Here is a 16,334-nt window from a genome sequence, read left to right on the forward strand (position 1 = left end):
GAGCTAGGATCATTTTGGAGGGTCTCTATTTTGTGCTTCTGGGACTTGGCTTGGTCTCAGCCTCAGTGTGAGGCTCATAAACAGTGAACAGAACCTTTACTTTGGCATGAGATTAAATTTTAACAAGAGAGGTAACAATAACCCATCTATTCTTTTTTCAGCCTTTTCCAGATGCAAAGTGACTAATGCTTCCTTTTCAAGGCCAGCATGCATACCAGTGGTTGATGATGAAATGGAAGGCTCCTGGACAAAAGTGTAGGGGCATCCCTCTCAGGTAGAAGGGAAGGGCTTGATGCTGCTGTCCCTACAAACCACGTGATGACTATGTAAGCAAGCTGTGAGATGTGTTATTTGAGATATGCATGGCTGAGAAACTGATTTAACATCATGACCACACACTAAGAATCTTTAGTCTGAGTGTATTATATTTTGCTAACCAGATGATCAAAATAAAAATGATATTTGCATATTAGTTATTTGCTATTTACTTATCTTTCAAGTCTTAAAAATGTTTCAAAAATATTCTTATTAGAAAATATTGTGTGTAATTTTTATTAGTTTAGAGCATCTTTTCACTCTAAAGTATCCAGATTTGAACAGTAAATTATATGGTCACTTGATTTGAATGTGAATTCCTTGATCTTATGTTAGAGCGGGAGTTGGCTAACTAAGGCCCACCTTTTGTTTCTTTTGGGGGGTATAGTCCATAAACTAAGAATCATTGTTACTTTTTGAAATAGTGGGAATAAAGAACCCCCAAATAACATTTTGTAACACATGAAAATCATACAAAATTCAAATTTCTATTCATAAAGTTCAGTTGGAACATAGCCTTGACCATTGGTTTATGTATTGTGAATGACTGTGTTCCTGATTACAAAAGCAGAGTTGGATAGTTGCAACAGATCATGTGGCCTGCAAAGCCTAAAATGTTTGTTATCTATTTGACCTTTTACACAAAAGTTTGCCAACCTCTGAACTAGAGTATTCTGATTCCAGTAACAATGATCTTTCACTATACATTAATTAAATCACCATATTGTTCCTGTGATATTGGTTAATATGATATTTCTCCTGTCTGATGAACATGGATCTTAAAATATAAAATTACTGAGATAGCAAATATGAGAGCGGGTATCTAATTCTTGGCAGATTTACTAATGTAATGACTATCGTATGGTAAGGCTTCTTGGAATATTGCAGGGTAGACTTTTCCAGCAACATCCAATGATGCCTCTTGATTTTTTTAATTTTTCATTTTTTCCATTATGCTACTGATAAAGATATTCCAATGTTCATTGTCTATTTGAAAATCAGAGATCCAAAATTACTTACAATAGGCATGTTATATTATTAAGTCTGTGAACAGGTGTTGTGTATTACACCGCAAGCTTGCCTAAGTCCCATTGTTCATGCACCATTTAAAATGTGGGTAGATCAACGAGGTCTGCTAGGCATTTTGTGGAGAAATATATATATATTAATTTTCAGGGGTAGAGGGGAAAAAAGAACAGACTTCTTTGTTTGATGGGCTTCAACATTTGGGGCACTGTGGGTTTAATGTTATAAATTTTCCATCTGTTCGATTGCCAACCCAGTCACTTTATGTTTAGCTAATTAAAATTAAGTATGAAGTTGTATTGCTATTGTGTAGATATGGTGCCATTCAAACAATTGATTTAGATAATTAAGGAAAGCAAATTTAGTTTAGGAACTCATTCTGAGGCTAAATGCATTGAGAAAACTGAAATATACCCACTTTAATCACCCATTCTAAAACAGGTTCAGCTGTCAACATATTCTACTGTTAATAGCAGTTGCAGGGTAAACGGAAGCCTATGGTAGAGTTTTCTAGTATATTTAACCATAATGTACAAGAATAAAAGAGGTTACGTTGATTGTAATATTTCAAACCATTAGATCACATTGAATAATCTGCCCATGATAATCTTGAACACAGCTTAAATAGGTTTGGTACTTTCTTGCAATAGTCATTGCTGATATTTATTCAGCGTCTATTACATATGCAGTAATTATAAATATAAGATCTGACCCACGTTGCTTGGATTTGTTCTTCTTTTTATATTTTTTCTGTTTTTTGAGACAGAGTGTCACTCTGTTCCCCAGGCTGGACTGCAGTGGCGTGACCTTGGCTCACTGCAACTTCTGCCTCCCAGTTTCAAGCGATTCTCCTGCCTCAACCTCCCAAGTAGCTGGGACTACAGGCATGTACCACCATGCCTAGCTAATTTTTGCATTTTTGGTAGATATGCGGTTTCCCATGTTGGCCAGGCTTGTATTGAAATCCTGACTTCGAGTGATCTGCCCGCCTGGGTCTCTCAAAGTGCTGGCATTACAGGTGTGAGCCACTGCTCCTGGCCGGATTTGTTCTTTATCCTAATTCTTCACATATTTGAAGACTAGAGGTAAATTATTTAATTTTTCCATAATGTCATTTCTTGTACACAGTAACAGTTTGTGAGAATAAAATTTGATAATACAGGCTAAAAACTCAGAAAATAAAATGTAGTAGAATCATTATCATTACTTTTCATCTGCATAACCATCCTTCAAGGTAGGAATAGCATCCTTTTTGCAGTGAAGGAACCTTGGGATTAGACAATTGAAGAATCTGTAGAAACACAGTTGATAACAGACACACTGAGAATCAAAGACAGGACTCACTGCTGAGAAAACTCCCATTCATTCTTCCTATTTCAGCCCATTGACTCTTACAGATCCATCTGTTTATAGAAGCAGCAATGTCTGTGGCCCACATACCAAAGATTTTCAGTACCTAACCTAGTTTCCAACTCCTCACAAATTTGATTAGTTTAAATTGTGATTTTTAACAGCTTACCTGATAAATTTCATGTCATCAGGAAATTCTAAATTTCATACTCATTTGTTTTAATCTGCAAAGGAATGAGATATTATCAAATTGTATACAGATGGAGTTATTTTTGGTCAGGGAAGCTCCCAGCACTCTTCAAATTACGCATACTGCAAGCCAAAAAAGTCATCTATATATCTCTCTGTTAGAGGAAGAAACAAAAAGAACATTAAAATGACTTCTTAGGAATATCTCAACTGAAGGCTTACTTGGAATTCAAGAAGCAAGTGAAAAGCATTTGGATGCATTTTAAGAGATAATTGCTACCAAATAATTTATAGGTGCAGAGCAATACCCAAAGAGAAAATGCCAGTAGTTAAAACCTAGTAAATTAAAACCAAACAGTCTACATGCCTGGTATCGTGTTTAAGATTAATTGGATCATAGCAGAAAGTGCATATTATGAAGATCAAATACTAGGAGAAAAGTCATAAAGTTTGAAAATAAATCAGTGTATCTTCATCCCTGCAGATGCCTTTTATTTATTGTCAATGTAAACAGATGTTAATGACATTGTAAGAGCTTTTGAGAGAGAGAGAGAGAGGGAGGAGGAGAGGGAGAGAGGGAGAGAGACAGAGGATATTTCCCTGCAGATAGAGGAGGAGAAAAATGATGAATAAGAAACGTCTTATAGCTTGGATTTTCAAAAAACATACTTTCCAGTCTAAAATAAAAATTAGTTTATTTTCTCTGGATTAGTTCTAAAAACTAATTCCACATTCTGAGGACAAAGGAATGGAATGGCATGGGGAGGGGAGAGGAGGAGAGATAGGGAAGGGAGGGGAGGTGGTTTGGATTATTGCATCTATTTATTAGCTAACAATATTATGTTTCGTTGGCCAAAGAGTATAATTTTCTTTGAATTATGCTATTGTGAATAAAGCACCATTGTGTTAATGAGATTTTGCCATAAATATTGATGCAAATAGTGAATAAAAAGTACTATTTAACTCTTATTTAGGACTCTTGAATATTTTCTCCTTTATTCTTTCAATGGATATTGCATCCTACTTCCATTGTGGCTCCCATCATTCTTAATCACAATGAATTATTGAGAGGGTGTATCTCACCCCAAACAATAAGCTCCGTGACAGCAGGAACCATGCATACATCTTCCTATGTGTAGTATATCATCAGTGTTCCATTTATATTTGAGGAATGTAAACTCTCAGGATGTGTGAGAACGTCCATGTTTCACCTAAAGCAGAGTTGCTCAACCTTGATGCTATTGACATTTTGGGCTACATAAGCCTTTGTATTGGGGACTGTTCTGTGCTTCATAATGTTTAGCAACATTCTTTATTTCTACTCACCAGCAGCCATTAGCACCCTTCCAGTCATGAACGTAAAAAGTGTCTCTAGATATTGCTCAATATCCTCTACGATTAAAATCATCACCAGTTGAGAAAAATGACTTAAAAAATAACATTTTATTTTAATATACTAGATTGGGTAGTATGTTCAACTTATTCCTGCCACTGCTCTCCATTCCCCATCACCTCTCTGTCTCTCTCTCTCTCTCTCTCTCTCACACACACACACACACACACACACACACACACACTTCACTGAATTTCATATGGTATAACATGATGCCCTGGGTGGGTAGGAGATGGAGTCAGATATGCTTGGCAGTTTGAGTTAAGTAACTTCATTCTTTCCTCCGGGGACTTTCAGTGATACACAAATACTAATACGGCCAAGCAGACACCTTAGAAAGAACTTGCACATTATAGATAGTTTGTATAAAAATAGGAGTCTGTTTGATAAATAGGAAGATATATACACAATGGAAGATATATGCATGGTTCCCATTCTCTCAGAGCTTATTATCTGGGGTGAGATAGACCCTCTAAGTAATTACATGGGTGGGATTGGGTGACAGAAACAAATCACAAATATACCAGGCAAAGGAAACTCTCCATGAATCAGGCTAAATGATAGCATCTGATAGTTCAAGGAGACAACTTGACCCACCCATTACCCAGAAAGCCTGGAGAGTTTTATATGTAAGGAAGAATGTACATAAGCACTAAAAGACCTTTAATTATTGAGCACGCAATGTTTTATTAATATTTTTATTTTTGGTGAAATTTTATCAAAAAACTAAAACACAGAGAAGAAGTTGCTTTTCTACCACCTGAAAAACTGTCAAGACCTTCTTCCAGAGGATTAAAATCATCATTTGGAGACTGGGGGCATTTTCACTGGCCCAAAGGAGCATAGGGACAGTGGTGAACAAGGGGAACTTCATGTTGGAAGGAGCCTTGAGGGTTCTGGGATCAAGGAATAGAGGGAGAGGAAGCCATGAGCAGAAAGGCAGCAGGGCAACAGGAAGCTAAAGTAATATATACAGTCCACACAGGCTGGATGGGTCATAAATCTCACAAAAGATTTCAGTGGTGGGGTCTGGGCGTGGTGGCTCACACCTCTAATCCCAGCACTTTGGGAGGCCGAGACAGGCAGATTACGAGGTCAAGAGATCAAGACCACCCTGGCCAATATGGTGAAATCCCATCTCTACTAAAAATACGAAAATTAGCTGGGCATGGTGGTGCGTGCCTATAGTCCCAGCTACCTCAGGAGACTGAGGCAGGAGAATTTCTTGAACCCCGGAGGCGGAGGTTGTAGTGAGCCTAGATCGTGTCACTGCACTCTAGCCTGGCAACAGAGTGAGACTCTGTGTCAAAAACAAACAAAAAACAAATAAAACAAATAAAAAAATATCTCAGTGGTGGGATTTGCACCAGAAAAGAATCCATGATGCAGATGCCCGTAAAGGCTCAGGAGACTCGACAGAAATTCTTAGATACCTCTTGAAATTCTTTCAAAAGGACAGGAGGGGGAAAGAAAACTTGAAAAGTGGTGGTGCTGATTGTTAATTCCCAATGATTTATAACCGAGGTTGAGATAAAGCAGAATATGGTTGCATTTCACATAAAATTAATCCCAATAATGCAAAGTCTGTTTACTGTTAGGTAACATATCAATGTATTTAATGGTATTAATGCATTAAAGGAGAAAATTGTACCATCTGAAGAACTACAGATTTTTGTTTTGTGATTTAACAATCATTTGTCATTGAAACAAACAAAATTCTTTTGTTTTCAAGTTATTAAAAAATTAATTTTAAAAATGTGGACTAGGTCTATCTTTCCTTTTTCTTGTTCTTTCTCTGTTATCCAGGCTCACTGCAGTCTTGACCTCTCAGGCTCAAGCAACCTTGCTCTGGCCTCCTGAGTAGCTGGGACTATAGATGTGTGCCACCACTTCTGGCTTTTTTTTTTTTTCTTTTTGGTAGAGGTGGGGTTTTAATACATTGTCTAGGGTGGTCTGAAACTCCTAGGCTCAAGCGATTCTTCCACTTAACCTCCTAAAAGTGCTGGGATTACAGACTTCAGCTACCTCACCCACCCCAAAATTCTAATAAAACATTTATAAAGTTAACCACCTTGTACTAATAAGGAATATTTAACAAAACATACAGCAAATATCCTACTGTGAGATAAAATATCAGAAACATTGCCTTAACAGTAACCCACAAAGCAAGGATTCTCAGTGCCTGCTATGTTCAAAATTTTACTGAACTTCAAAAAATGTAGTAAGAAAAGTAAGAGAGATAAAAACAATAAATGTAAGGATTGAGAAGTAATGAACAAAAGACTTGTCTTTAGAGTAACATAGGATGGGTTCTAGAAGTTTCCACAGGTATTGAGAAGTTTCCACAGGTTCTCCTACTGTGGTTCAAGTCCATATAATTTAACTGAGCTTTTCTCTATATAACTATAACCATCTTTAGATGTTGAATGTGTACAGTTACAAAGGTAAACAAGCACCATCCTCTAAAATTCCAGAGATTAAGGGGTTCAGTGATTGAAACATGGAGTCAGAAAGAGTTTCAAATTTTGTTTTGCCACCTTAATAACTGTGATCTAGGTTCAAGTTAAATCACTTTTCAAGCCTCAGTTTCCCAGGGTTAAAATGGGAATGACGGTGTTTCATGAACATATCTGTTGTTAACTTGATCATTTAAGATCGACTAATTCAAATATCTAACCCTGGTGCAAATCCCACCACTGAGATATTTTTTTATTTGTTTTATTTTTTTTTGTTTGTTTTTGACACAGAGTCTCACTCTGTTGCCAGGCTAGAGTGCAGTGACACCATCTAGGCTCACTACAACCTCCGCCTCCGGGGTTCAAGAAATTCTCCTGCCTCAGTCTCCTGAGGTAGCTGGGACTATAGGCACGCACCACCATGCCCAGCTAATTTTCGTATTTTTAGTAGAGATGGGATTTCACCATATTGGCCAGGGTGGTCTTGATCTCTTGATCAGACCAGAAAAGAATCCATGATGCAGATGCAGGTAAAGGCTCAGGAGACTCGACAGAAATTCTTAGATACCTTTTGTATTATATTATTTCCATAATGAATTTCAGAACCCAATTATACTGGACAACTTCATGTTCATTTCCATTCAAATTTGTCCCTTTAAGTTATTTAACATGATTTGCTATGAAGGTATCCCTACTTGGTATTAATATCTTGGCATCTAATACTGATATGTTGGTTATGTTTGTTTTTTCAACACTTTGTAGGTTTTTATATGATGAAAACATTTGTCAGAATACAATGATTGTCAAAATTTATCATTGTATTCTTTTGTATTATATCATTGTATTCTGATAACACCTGCATTCCTTACTTGGGATTTCCCAAGACAGTATGGAAAAAAAGGATATATTTTCTTTTTAGAAATTGTGGATGAATTAATAAATAGTTTGATTTCCTGCAGGTTTATGATAGTAGTTTTCTCAAAAATATAATGTTTGAGACTATCACTGAAACATTTATTTAAATAAAATATAAAATTATGTACAGTGTTTTACAAATGTGAAAAATATACAGCAGTATTAAAACTAGACATAAAGCAAAATATTTTTTCCATTTCTTAATTGTAATTATTTTACAATTATAGAAATAAAATAAAATTGATTATAATTGATGTGAGGCATTGGTCATTTACTTCTAAACTCTACGAGTTTAAATCTTCCAAAATAATTTTCAATATTAAAGATATTTTCTTTCTGCCTTTTAGTGAGTAGTAAAAATACCTCTAGAGGAATAAGTGAAAAGAGAACAATACCTTTCAAAGATGAAACCAAGATACTCTAGAGTGGAGTAGTTATTTGCTTTGGTAATATATAATTCTGTCTCAAGAAAATAGAGAACTGGAGAAAAAAACCAGAGAAATATTTAAAAGTTGTTTATATTTTTTCTCCTATTGCCATTTACGAAAAGAATGGAAAAAGAAACAGAAAATACAGACAAGCAGATGGACCTGAGGCCTGCTCTCAGGCTCTTGCCCCATTTGCTTTTGGTAGAGATGGATCTGCTCCTGAAAAGGCAGCAGATGTGCATGGGCTGCCTGGACTTGAAGGAGATGAGCAGAGGAAGGTGTGCTTAGCACAGAATTCTCAGATGTAAGCAGTCAGTAAAGCTGCTCTGCCTTAAATATGTTCTGTTAAATGTTCATATTCCTATACAATTCTACAAAGTGCTTGCCCAAAGCCTAATCTCAGTTCCAGCCATGGCAGCCCCCAGCCGAGGGTAAGCCTGGTCATATGTCTATGGCAGATGGCAATCATTTTATGGCAGTCTGGTTTACTCCTGTTTTATACAGGGTTATAGTGTTTCAACATTCATTAGATTCTGATGAAGGACAACACAATGACCCCAGAATAGATGAAAGGTAGAAGAACTCTTTCTAACTTATAGCTCTGAAGGAGAGAAGGCTGCCACACAAAGCTACACACGGACTTCTACCCAGGGAAAAGCTAACAGCCAGCTGGAACTGTAGGAGGTGGCTTATATGTATATGGCAAGCAGGAAGGGGTTGCTAGGTTTAGTAGCCTTCCTATATACGGGTGCTTTGCATAATTCCATGGACCCTAAGGAAAAGGGGCTGTCCCAAGATATTTAGCACCTGGAGACCTCTGGCAATTGGGTGTGTGTATTGTAACTTGGAATCATTAAAGCCCAAATAAGGAAAGTGGTTAAGATGTATGCTTAGCAAATTGCCCATGAAGGCTAATGAAGAATTATTAGCCACAATCCCAAACCTGGGCCAGGACAACACTTGTGAAATATTACATTACACACATGTGGTTTATCTTTAGAAATAGATACAAATTGTCTATAGGCACTAACTGCCTAGAGTTTGGCTTAATATTTTAAATCATGATCATCTCTGCTCTTATTGCCTTTGGCCAGCACACAGATTTTGTGCCTTTGTGCACCACAGATTGACAAACTGTGGTGCACAGTAAAGCATTTTCCGTATGTTCCCCTTTCCCCGCACATGCATAGCCTCCCCCATTTCTACATCACCCATTGGAGTGACATATTTGTTAATAAATGATGAGGCTACACTGACACTTCATTACCACTCAAATTCCATAGATTACATTAAGGTTCACTCTTGGTGTTGTGCATGCTGTGGGTGTAGACAAATGTATAAATGTATAATGTAACACAACCACCATTATAGTATCATACAGAGTAGTTTTACTGCCCTAACAATCTTGTTGCACTCCATTTATTCATCTGTCCTTCCTCTTATCCCCTGGAAGCCACTGATCTTTTTACTATCTCCATAGTTTTACCTTTTCCAGAATGTCATATAGTTAGAACCATACAGTGTAGCTTCTTTTAGATAGTAATGTGCATTACATTTCCCCCATGTCTTTTCATGGCTTTATAGCTTATTTCTTTTTAGCACTGAATAATATTCTATTGCCTGGATGTAACAGTTTATTAATCCATTCACTTACTAAAGGACAAACTGGTTGCTTCCAGGTTTGAGGAATTATTAATAAAAATACTACAACACACCATAAACATCCCTGTACAAGATTTTGTATGGATATAGTTTCAACTCTTTTGAGTAAATACCAAGAGTGCCTGAACACTGGATCATGAGGTAAAGGGTATGATTGGTTGTGTAAGAAACTGCCCATCTGTATGCCACAGTGACTGGACCATTTTGCATTCCCACCAGCAGTAGATAAGGGTTCCTGTTGCTCCACATCCTGGCCAGCATTTGATGTTGTCAGTGTGCTGGATTTTGGCCATTTTATAGATGTGTGGTGATATCTCAATGTTTTAATCTACATTTCTCTGATGACATATGATGTGGAGTATCTTTTCATATGCTTATTTACAATTTTTTGACTTCTTACCAACAGTGGGGGTTATTATGATGTGGGTGACATGGTTTTGTTTGTGTGTCTATGTGGAAGCATGTAAATGTATATATATCCATGTGTACAAGTTATACCCAGAGGCCTATCCTTCAGAATCCTCTACTTTAGTGGGTCAGTTGAATCCAGCTCTCTGTTTGTATGCTTGAGGTTTAAAACATATTAAGTATTTAACATTCTCTGATTATTTATTCAGTTTTTAAATGTATTTAGTACTGTATATATCCCTTCTATTCTATCGCATTATTCCAGCAATAGGATAACTTAGGCATCCTGAAGTGCTGTTCATGATGCAATACTAAATTGATGGAAAATGATTGCTCATTTTTCATTTGTTCACAATTTTAAACACGTTATTAATTTTTTAATTACAAGTTTTAAACTTCAACTGTTTTTATTTACTGGAATACCTACTTGGGATGATCTTAGAGGCCAGCAGTTGATAACATATTATTTTAAAAATAAAATACGATGCTTTGTAGTTGGATTTTTAAAAAATCAATCATGCTTGATGCCATCAAGAAAGATGTCATTATGTAAAAATGAAATCTAAATTGATATGAAGGAGATAGTCTTTATATTTGACAATGTGCTTTTCTAATAAAATTTTCAAAAAATAAAAGTGTAGACATCCCTCCAAGACCACTTTTATGTCTAATCCTGTAGAAAAATATGCAGATATGTAGAGACATCTTGTCACATTGAGCATCATCGAGTTATCATGACACTGAAAAGGCTCTGTCAAGTCTATGTATATGAGTGCTATTGGAGACGGTGTGGGACGCATTTTAATGTGCAGTGTGCAGATAATTCTGGTTTTACTATTGCCCACTAACTTCTTAAGCGCAGGTAGAATACTAGAAAGAAAGAGAAAAACAATTTTCAAAAAACCTTGGAAGAAAGAAAACCACAGACAATCCTGACTACCTTGAAATGGACGTGTCAGCAAGCTGTGGGGTGTCCAAGACCAAGACACACAGTCATTTTCACTAAAATACTAATCCCAGCAGAATGCTAAGTGTAAATCTAGTTACTTAGTATTCAGTGGCATTAATAAATCAAGTTATCCAATGACAACTATGAAAAATTATATTTTTCTTTTATAAAAAAGTTCACAGAAAAATTTGAACAGTTGGCAAATTAAAAAAATAAGTTGCAAATCAAATTCTAGCAGACTGTGTGAACTTGACCTTTCCTTCCCCATTATCCTGCCACTGTAAACTGGTAAAACACACATAACACTTATAGAAAAGACAGACAAGATCACATAAAAGAAAAATAATTTCCCTTACCTCTAAGTCCTCCCAAAAATGTCACTTGTTTTGGTCTCACATTCAATGAAGTACCAGTTTTTCCAGGGACTCAATTTCCCTTATGTATATTTCATTCCCAAACCAAACATTTGGCATAATTTTGGTTAAGAAGGTTACCGTCACCATCTTTCATTTCTAAGCACCATTGCTATGAAATTAGATTATAAATTACTATACCTATGGTATTTGAGTTAAAGCAGTGTTGCGTTATAAAGGATGTCAAGTGTTTATTTTATAATTATGCCATTCTACAGGGAACTTCAGTAAGTGAATCATGTGTGAGAAAGACAAACTCAATTTGTCCATTCAACAATAAGATTAATTTTAGAGAATTAAGCATTCATTCATTTTAAAAACTTCTAATGAGAACTTACTACATTCTGGAGACAATACCGAGAGCACAAAGATAAATAAAACAAAGATCTTACCCTTTGGGAACACACATCAGAATAAAGGAGAGAGAAATGTGACTAATCTGAATACATGCTATCTTTCTCATGAATGATTCCCAGTGTGTCCACAGCATCTGGTAGGAGTTCAGCAATATTTTTTAAAATGTATTAACAGAAAACAAAATAAAAGCTCTTGTAGGAATAAGATCACAGAGAGTTATACATAGGAGTTTTCTGAAGGTGATGGGGATAGGGAATAAGGATTTGTCTAAAATGAATGTGCTCAGATTTGCTAAATGAACAGGTCATTATTTTTGAGGAGGGTACACAGTCAAAAGAAGATGATGAGGCGGAAGGTTAAACTACACAACCAAGGAATCCAGTTAATACACCAGAAAGAACCCAAATAATATGTTCACAAGAGACTGAAAATGACACAAACAAAGTAGTGGGTCTTTATATTGAGATACTAAGCTCTGAGGAGCAGGGACTGTGTCCACTCTGTTCACTAGTGTATTCCCTGGGGCTATGGAAGTTCCTGCAGCATAGAAGGTACTCATTAAATATTGTCAGATGAATGAATGAAAACAATAATTGACATTTACAAAAGCTTTACTCTGTTCTTTCTATTATCTATGTTTATCCTCAGCAATTCTATGAGGCATTTTCTATATTTACCCTCAGGAAACTCAAGCGAAGAAAGGAAACATAACATGCACAAATTTTCCAAACAAAGTAAGATTGGAACTGGAATGTAAAACTCTGGGTTGCAGATGCCAAAATTGGGACTGTATATCCCGCTGATTCAAATACAGATGTCTGTACATTTTTGTATCCTAATTTTCTTACTATTACCTAAAGCTGAATAAGCTTATACATGACTCCCTTATATTTTTCAAGTACTTGCTAATTTATGATGTATCTGCATTGCCTAATATTCCAGTTACTAAGCCTGTGTGACAAATTATCACAAAATGTATAGCTTACAATAATAAAAACACTCATTTTATTCATTAATATGCAATTTGGTCGGTTTTGGCAAGAGTAGGTCCACTCAGCTCTGCTTGGCATCAGCTGTGATGGTTCAAAGGCTGTGATTATCTGAAAGCTTGATCACTTTCATGTCAGGATGGCAGCAAGGCCTTAGCTGGGACTGTCAACTGGAACAACTATGCTCTCTCCATGTGGCTTGGGCTTGCTCAGAGGATGGGGAATGGGTTCCAACGGTCAACATCCAGAAACACAGAGAGAAGAGAAACAGATTGAAAGAGAGATGCAGAGCAAGAGCAAAAGAAGAAGAGAGAGGAAGTAACTCTGCCGCCTAGTATAAGTTAGTCTTGGAGTCATACATCTCTATTGCCACTGTCTATCCATTAGGATGAATCATTAATGCCATCCAATTCTCACGAGGAGAATTAAACTCCATCTTTTTATTGAGAAGTTGCAATGCTTAGAAGACTACTTAGGACAGTAAATACTACTGTGAGCATTTTTGAAAAACTCAACCTGTCTGATCAACCATAAAACAAATAGGAAATTCCTTTAGAAAATGGAATATAGAGTTTTCATATTCATGGAAAAGAGTTAATTCCTAATGTCTTGATAATATCAATATCTTATGTTAATTAATAATTTACTCAGTGTTAGTATTCACTTAATCCTCGTAGATCCAGTTATTATCTCTATTTTAAGGTTACAGAAATGGAGGCACAGAGAAGCACAGCAACTTGCCCAGTGTTACACAGCTAGTCAGGGATGTAGCTGGCGATCAAGCCAAGGCAATTTACTTTTGCTATTAGGTGCCACTTTACTGCCTTTCTTAAAGGAGTCTTGAAAAAAATAGTTATTGGCCAGTCACAGTGGCTCACGCCTGTAATCCCAGCACTTCAGGAGGCTGAGGCAGGAGGATCACTTGAGACCAGGAGTTTCAGACAAGCCTGGTCAACATGGTGAAACCTCATCTCTACTAAAAATACAAAAATTAGCTGTGCATGGTGGTGCGTGCCTGTAGTCCCAGCTACTCGGGAGACCAGGCAGGAGAATTGCTTGAACCTAGGGGGCAGAGGTTGCAGTGAGCAGAGATTGTGCCACTGCACTCCAGCCTGGGTGACAGTGAGACTCCATCACCAAAAAAAAAAAAAAAAGAAAAAAAAAAGAAAGTAAAGAAAAAAGAAGGAAATAGAGTTCTTACTCTTACTCTACAGACAATTTTGACAGTTTGATCTTTCTTCCATACAATTTCCTTCCATTCACATGTTCTAGACAACACAAACTGGTTTGGTTATATTGGCAATGTGTCCACTTAAAATATCGACAGAAAGAAACTCCATTAAGCAACTGAATTTCATGGTTTTTCTGGCAAAGAAACTTATTTTATGAGCTGTTTTAGCAAATAACTATATATGTAGTTCATAAATATTCAAAATGTTAACAAATATTGAAGTGTAAGATATAAGGAAAAGCACAAGACAGATTTGAAATTTTTCTAAAAACAAATACTGTATATTATAGTATGTAAACTCTTTACTTCATAAACAGATCAGCACCTGTATGTAAATAACAATATATGTTAAGTCAGGAAGCAGTTGGGGAATGTATGAATAAGATAAAGATATATCCTATTTTTCTTTGACATGTTGAAGAATACTCTTGAAATATCTGCTCATAGTTTTCTGATTATATACTGTTGTGTCCTCAAATACAGTTTTTATTTTTAACATAGGATTATTATTTGTCAAAGCACTACTGCAATTTAAAAAATAATACATTATTAAAACTATTAAAATCTGGATAATTGACATCACTGCAAAGTAATGTTAAAATCCTAGTTTCTCAGCACAGTATTCATAATTATTATTATCCTAAAAAATCACTTAATGACTTCCTTTTCACATTTTACACCTATATAAATTTAAAAAGCAATAGTCTTTTCCTTGTAAATTCTCATCATGCAAATTAGACATTTCTGCTTATCTGTAGAAATTTTGAAAAGATTCATGGCATTCATGGACTTTTAAATAAAAAAAATAAAAGCACTTTTCTGTACCTGGCTAATTAAAAAAAAAAAAAAAAACCTAAGCTTTTGGCATATTTTTAGTAAACAGTTAGATTATTTTATCTACAACTTATCATCCACCCAGTGTGAAAATTTATCACCTGTGATTTGAGATATAAATACTGATGTAAATATATAGTGTTTTAGCTTGACATAAATATGTTATATTAAATGGGTTAACATTGTTTAACATATGTTGGTTGTATATCAAAATGATTTGGTTCCCTTTAAAATGTCAAATTGTTGAATCACTTTTAGAATATTCCAGTAATTAACTCAGACAACCTGGGTTTTAGGTGAGATGGATAATAAGAAACAGCTGGATCAGCTATTCTGCCATCAGGAGACATCATCGTAAAAGAAGGAGGTTTATAGACCCAAGTTCATAAAATATTAGAATGACAAAGTACCACAGAGATTGTATAACCAAACTGACACCTTTTAAGGATGAGAAAAATGAGGTCAAGAGAATGACTTACCCAAAATCATATAGCAAGTTAAGTGTTAGAGTCAGCCTAGAACCAAAGTCTCTGTTTTCCAACACAAGGCGTCATCTTCTACATCCTACCATCTGCAATATGGACTGCAAGAAAACTTAAAAAGTGTTTTTTGTTTGTTTGTTTGTTTGTTTTTCCAGTACTATTTTACTTGCTCTGGGGAAAAACAAACAGCAGCAACAAAACATGCACAGAGTGTCTTTGAGATATTAACTCTCAGAAAACACCATGAAAGAATCTGACAAAATTAACTCCGAAGCTGTAGTTGGTTACAGACAAAAGTATCTTTTTGGATTAGCTACAACACTTAACCTTAAACTATTTGACAGTATGTACAGGCTTTTAGTGCTTATAAGTGGTAGTACACTGAATAATAACCACCCCAAAATATCAAGACATAATCCCTGGAATTTATAAACATTGTCTTATTTAGGAAAAGTCTTTGCAGATGTGATTAAATTAAGAATTTTGAGATGAGGAGATTATACTGGAATATCTGGGTGGACCCTAAAAGCTATCACAGTTATCCTTACAAGAAAGAAGCAGAGGGAGACCAGACACAGAGGAGAAGACAATGTGAAGAAGGAGGCAGAGATTAGAGGGATGTGGCCACAAGCCCAGTGTATAATCAGAGCTCTCCAGAGAAGCAAGATGAATAGAATGTATATATAATGTGTATATATATAGAATGTATATATAAATGTATACAGAGAAAGAAACTTATTTTAAGGTATTGGCTTTTGTGATTGTGAAGACTTGGTGTATTAGTTTGTTTTCATGCTGCTAATAAAGACATATCCAAGGCTAGGCAATTTACACAAGAAAGAGGTTTAATGGACTTAAAGTTCCATGTGTCTGGGCAAGTCTCATAATAATGGTGGAAGGCAAGGAGAAGCAAGTCACATCTTACACGGATGGCAGC

This window comes from Macaca nemestrina, chromosome 7, assembly GCF_043159975.1.
Source record: "Macaca nemestrina isolate mMacNem1 chromosome 7, mMacNem.hap1, whole genome shotgun sequence".
NCBI classification, from domain to species: Eukaryota; Metazoa; Chordata; class Mammalia; order Primates; family Cercopithecidae; genus Macaca; species Macaca nemestrina.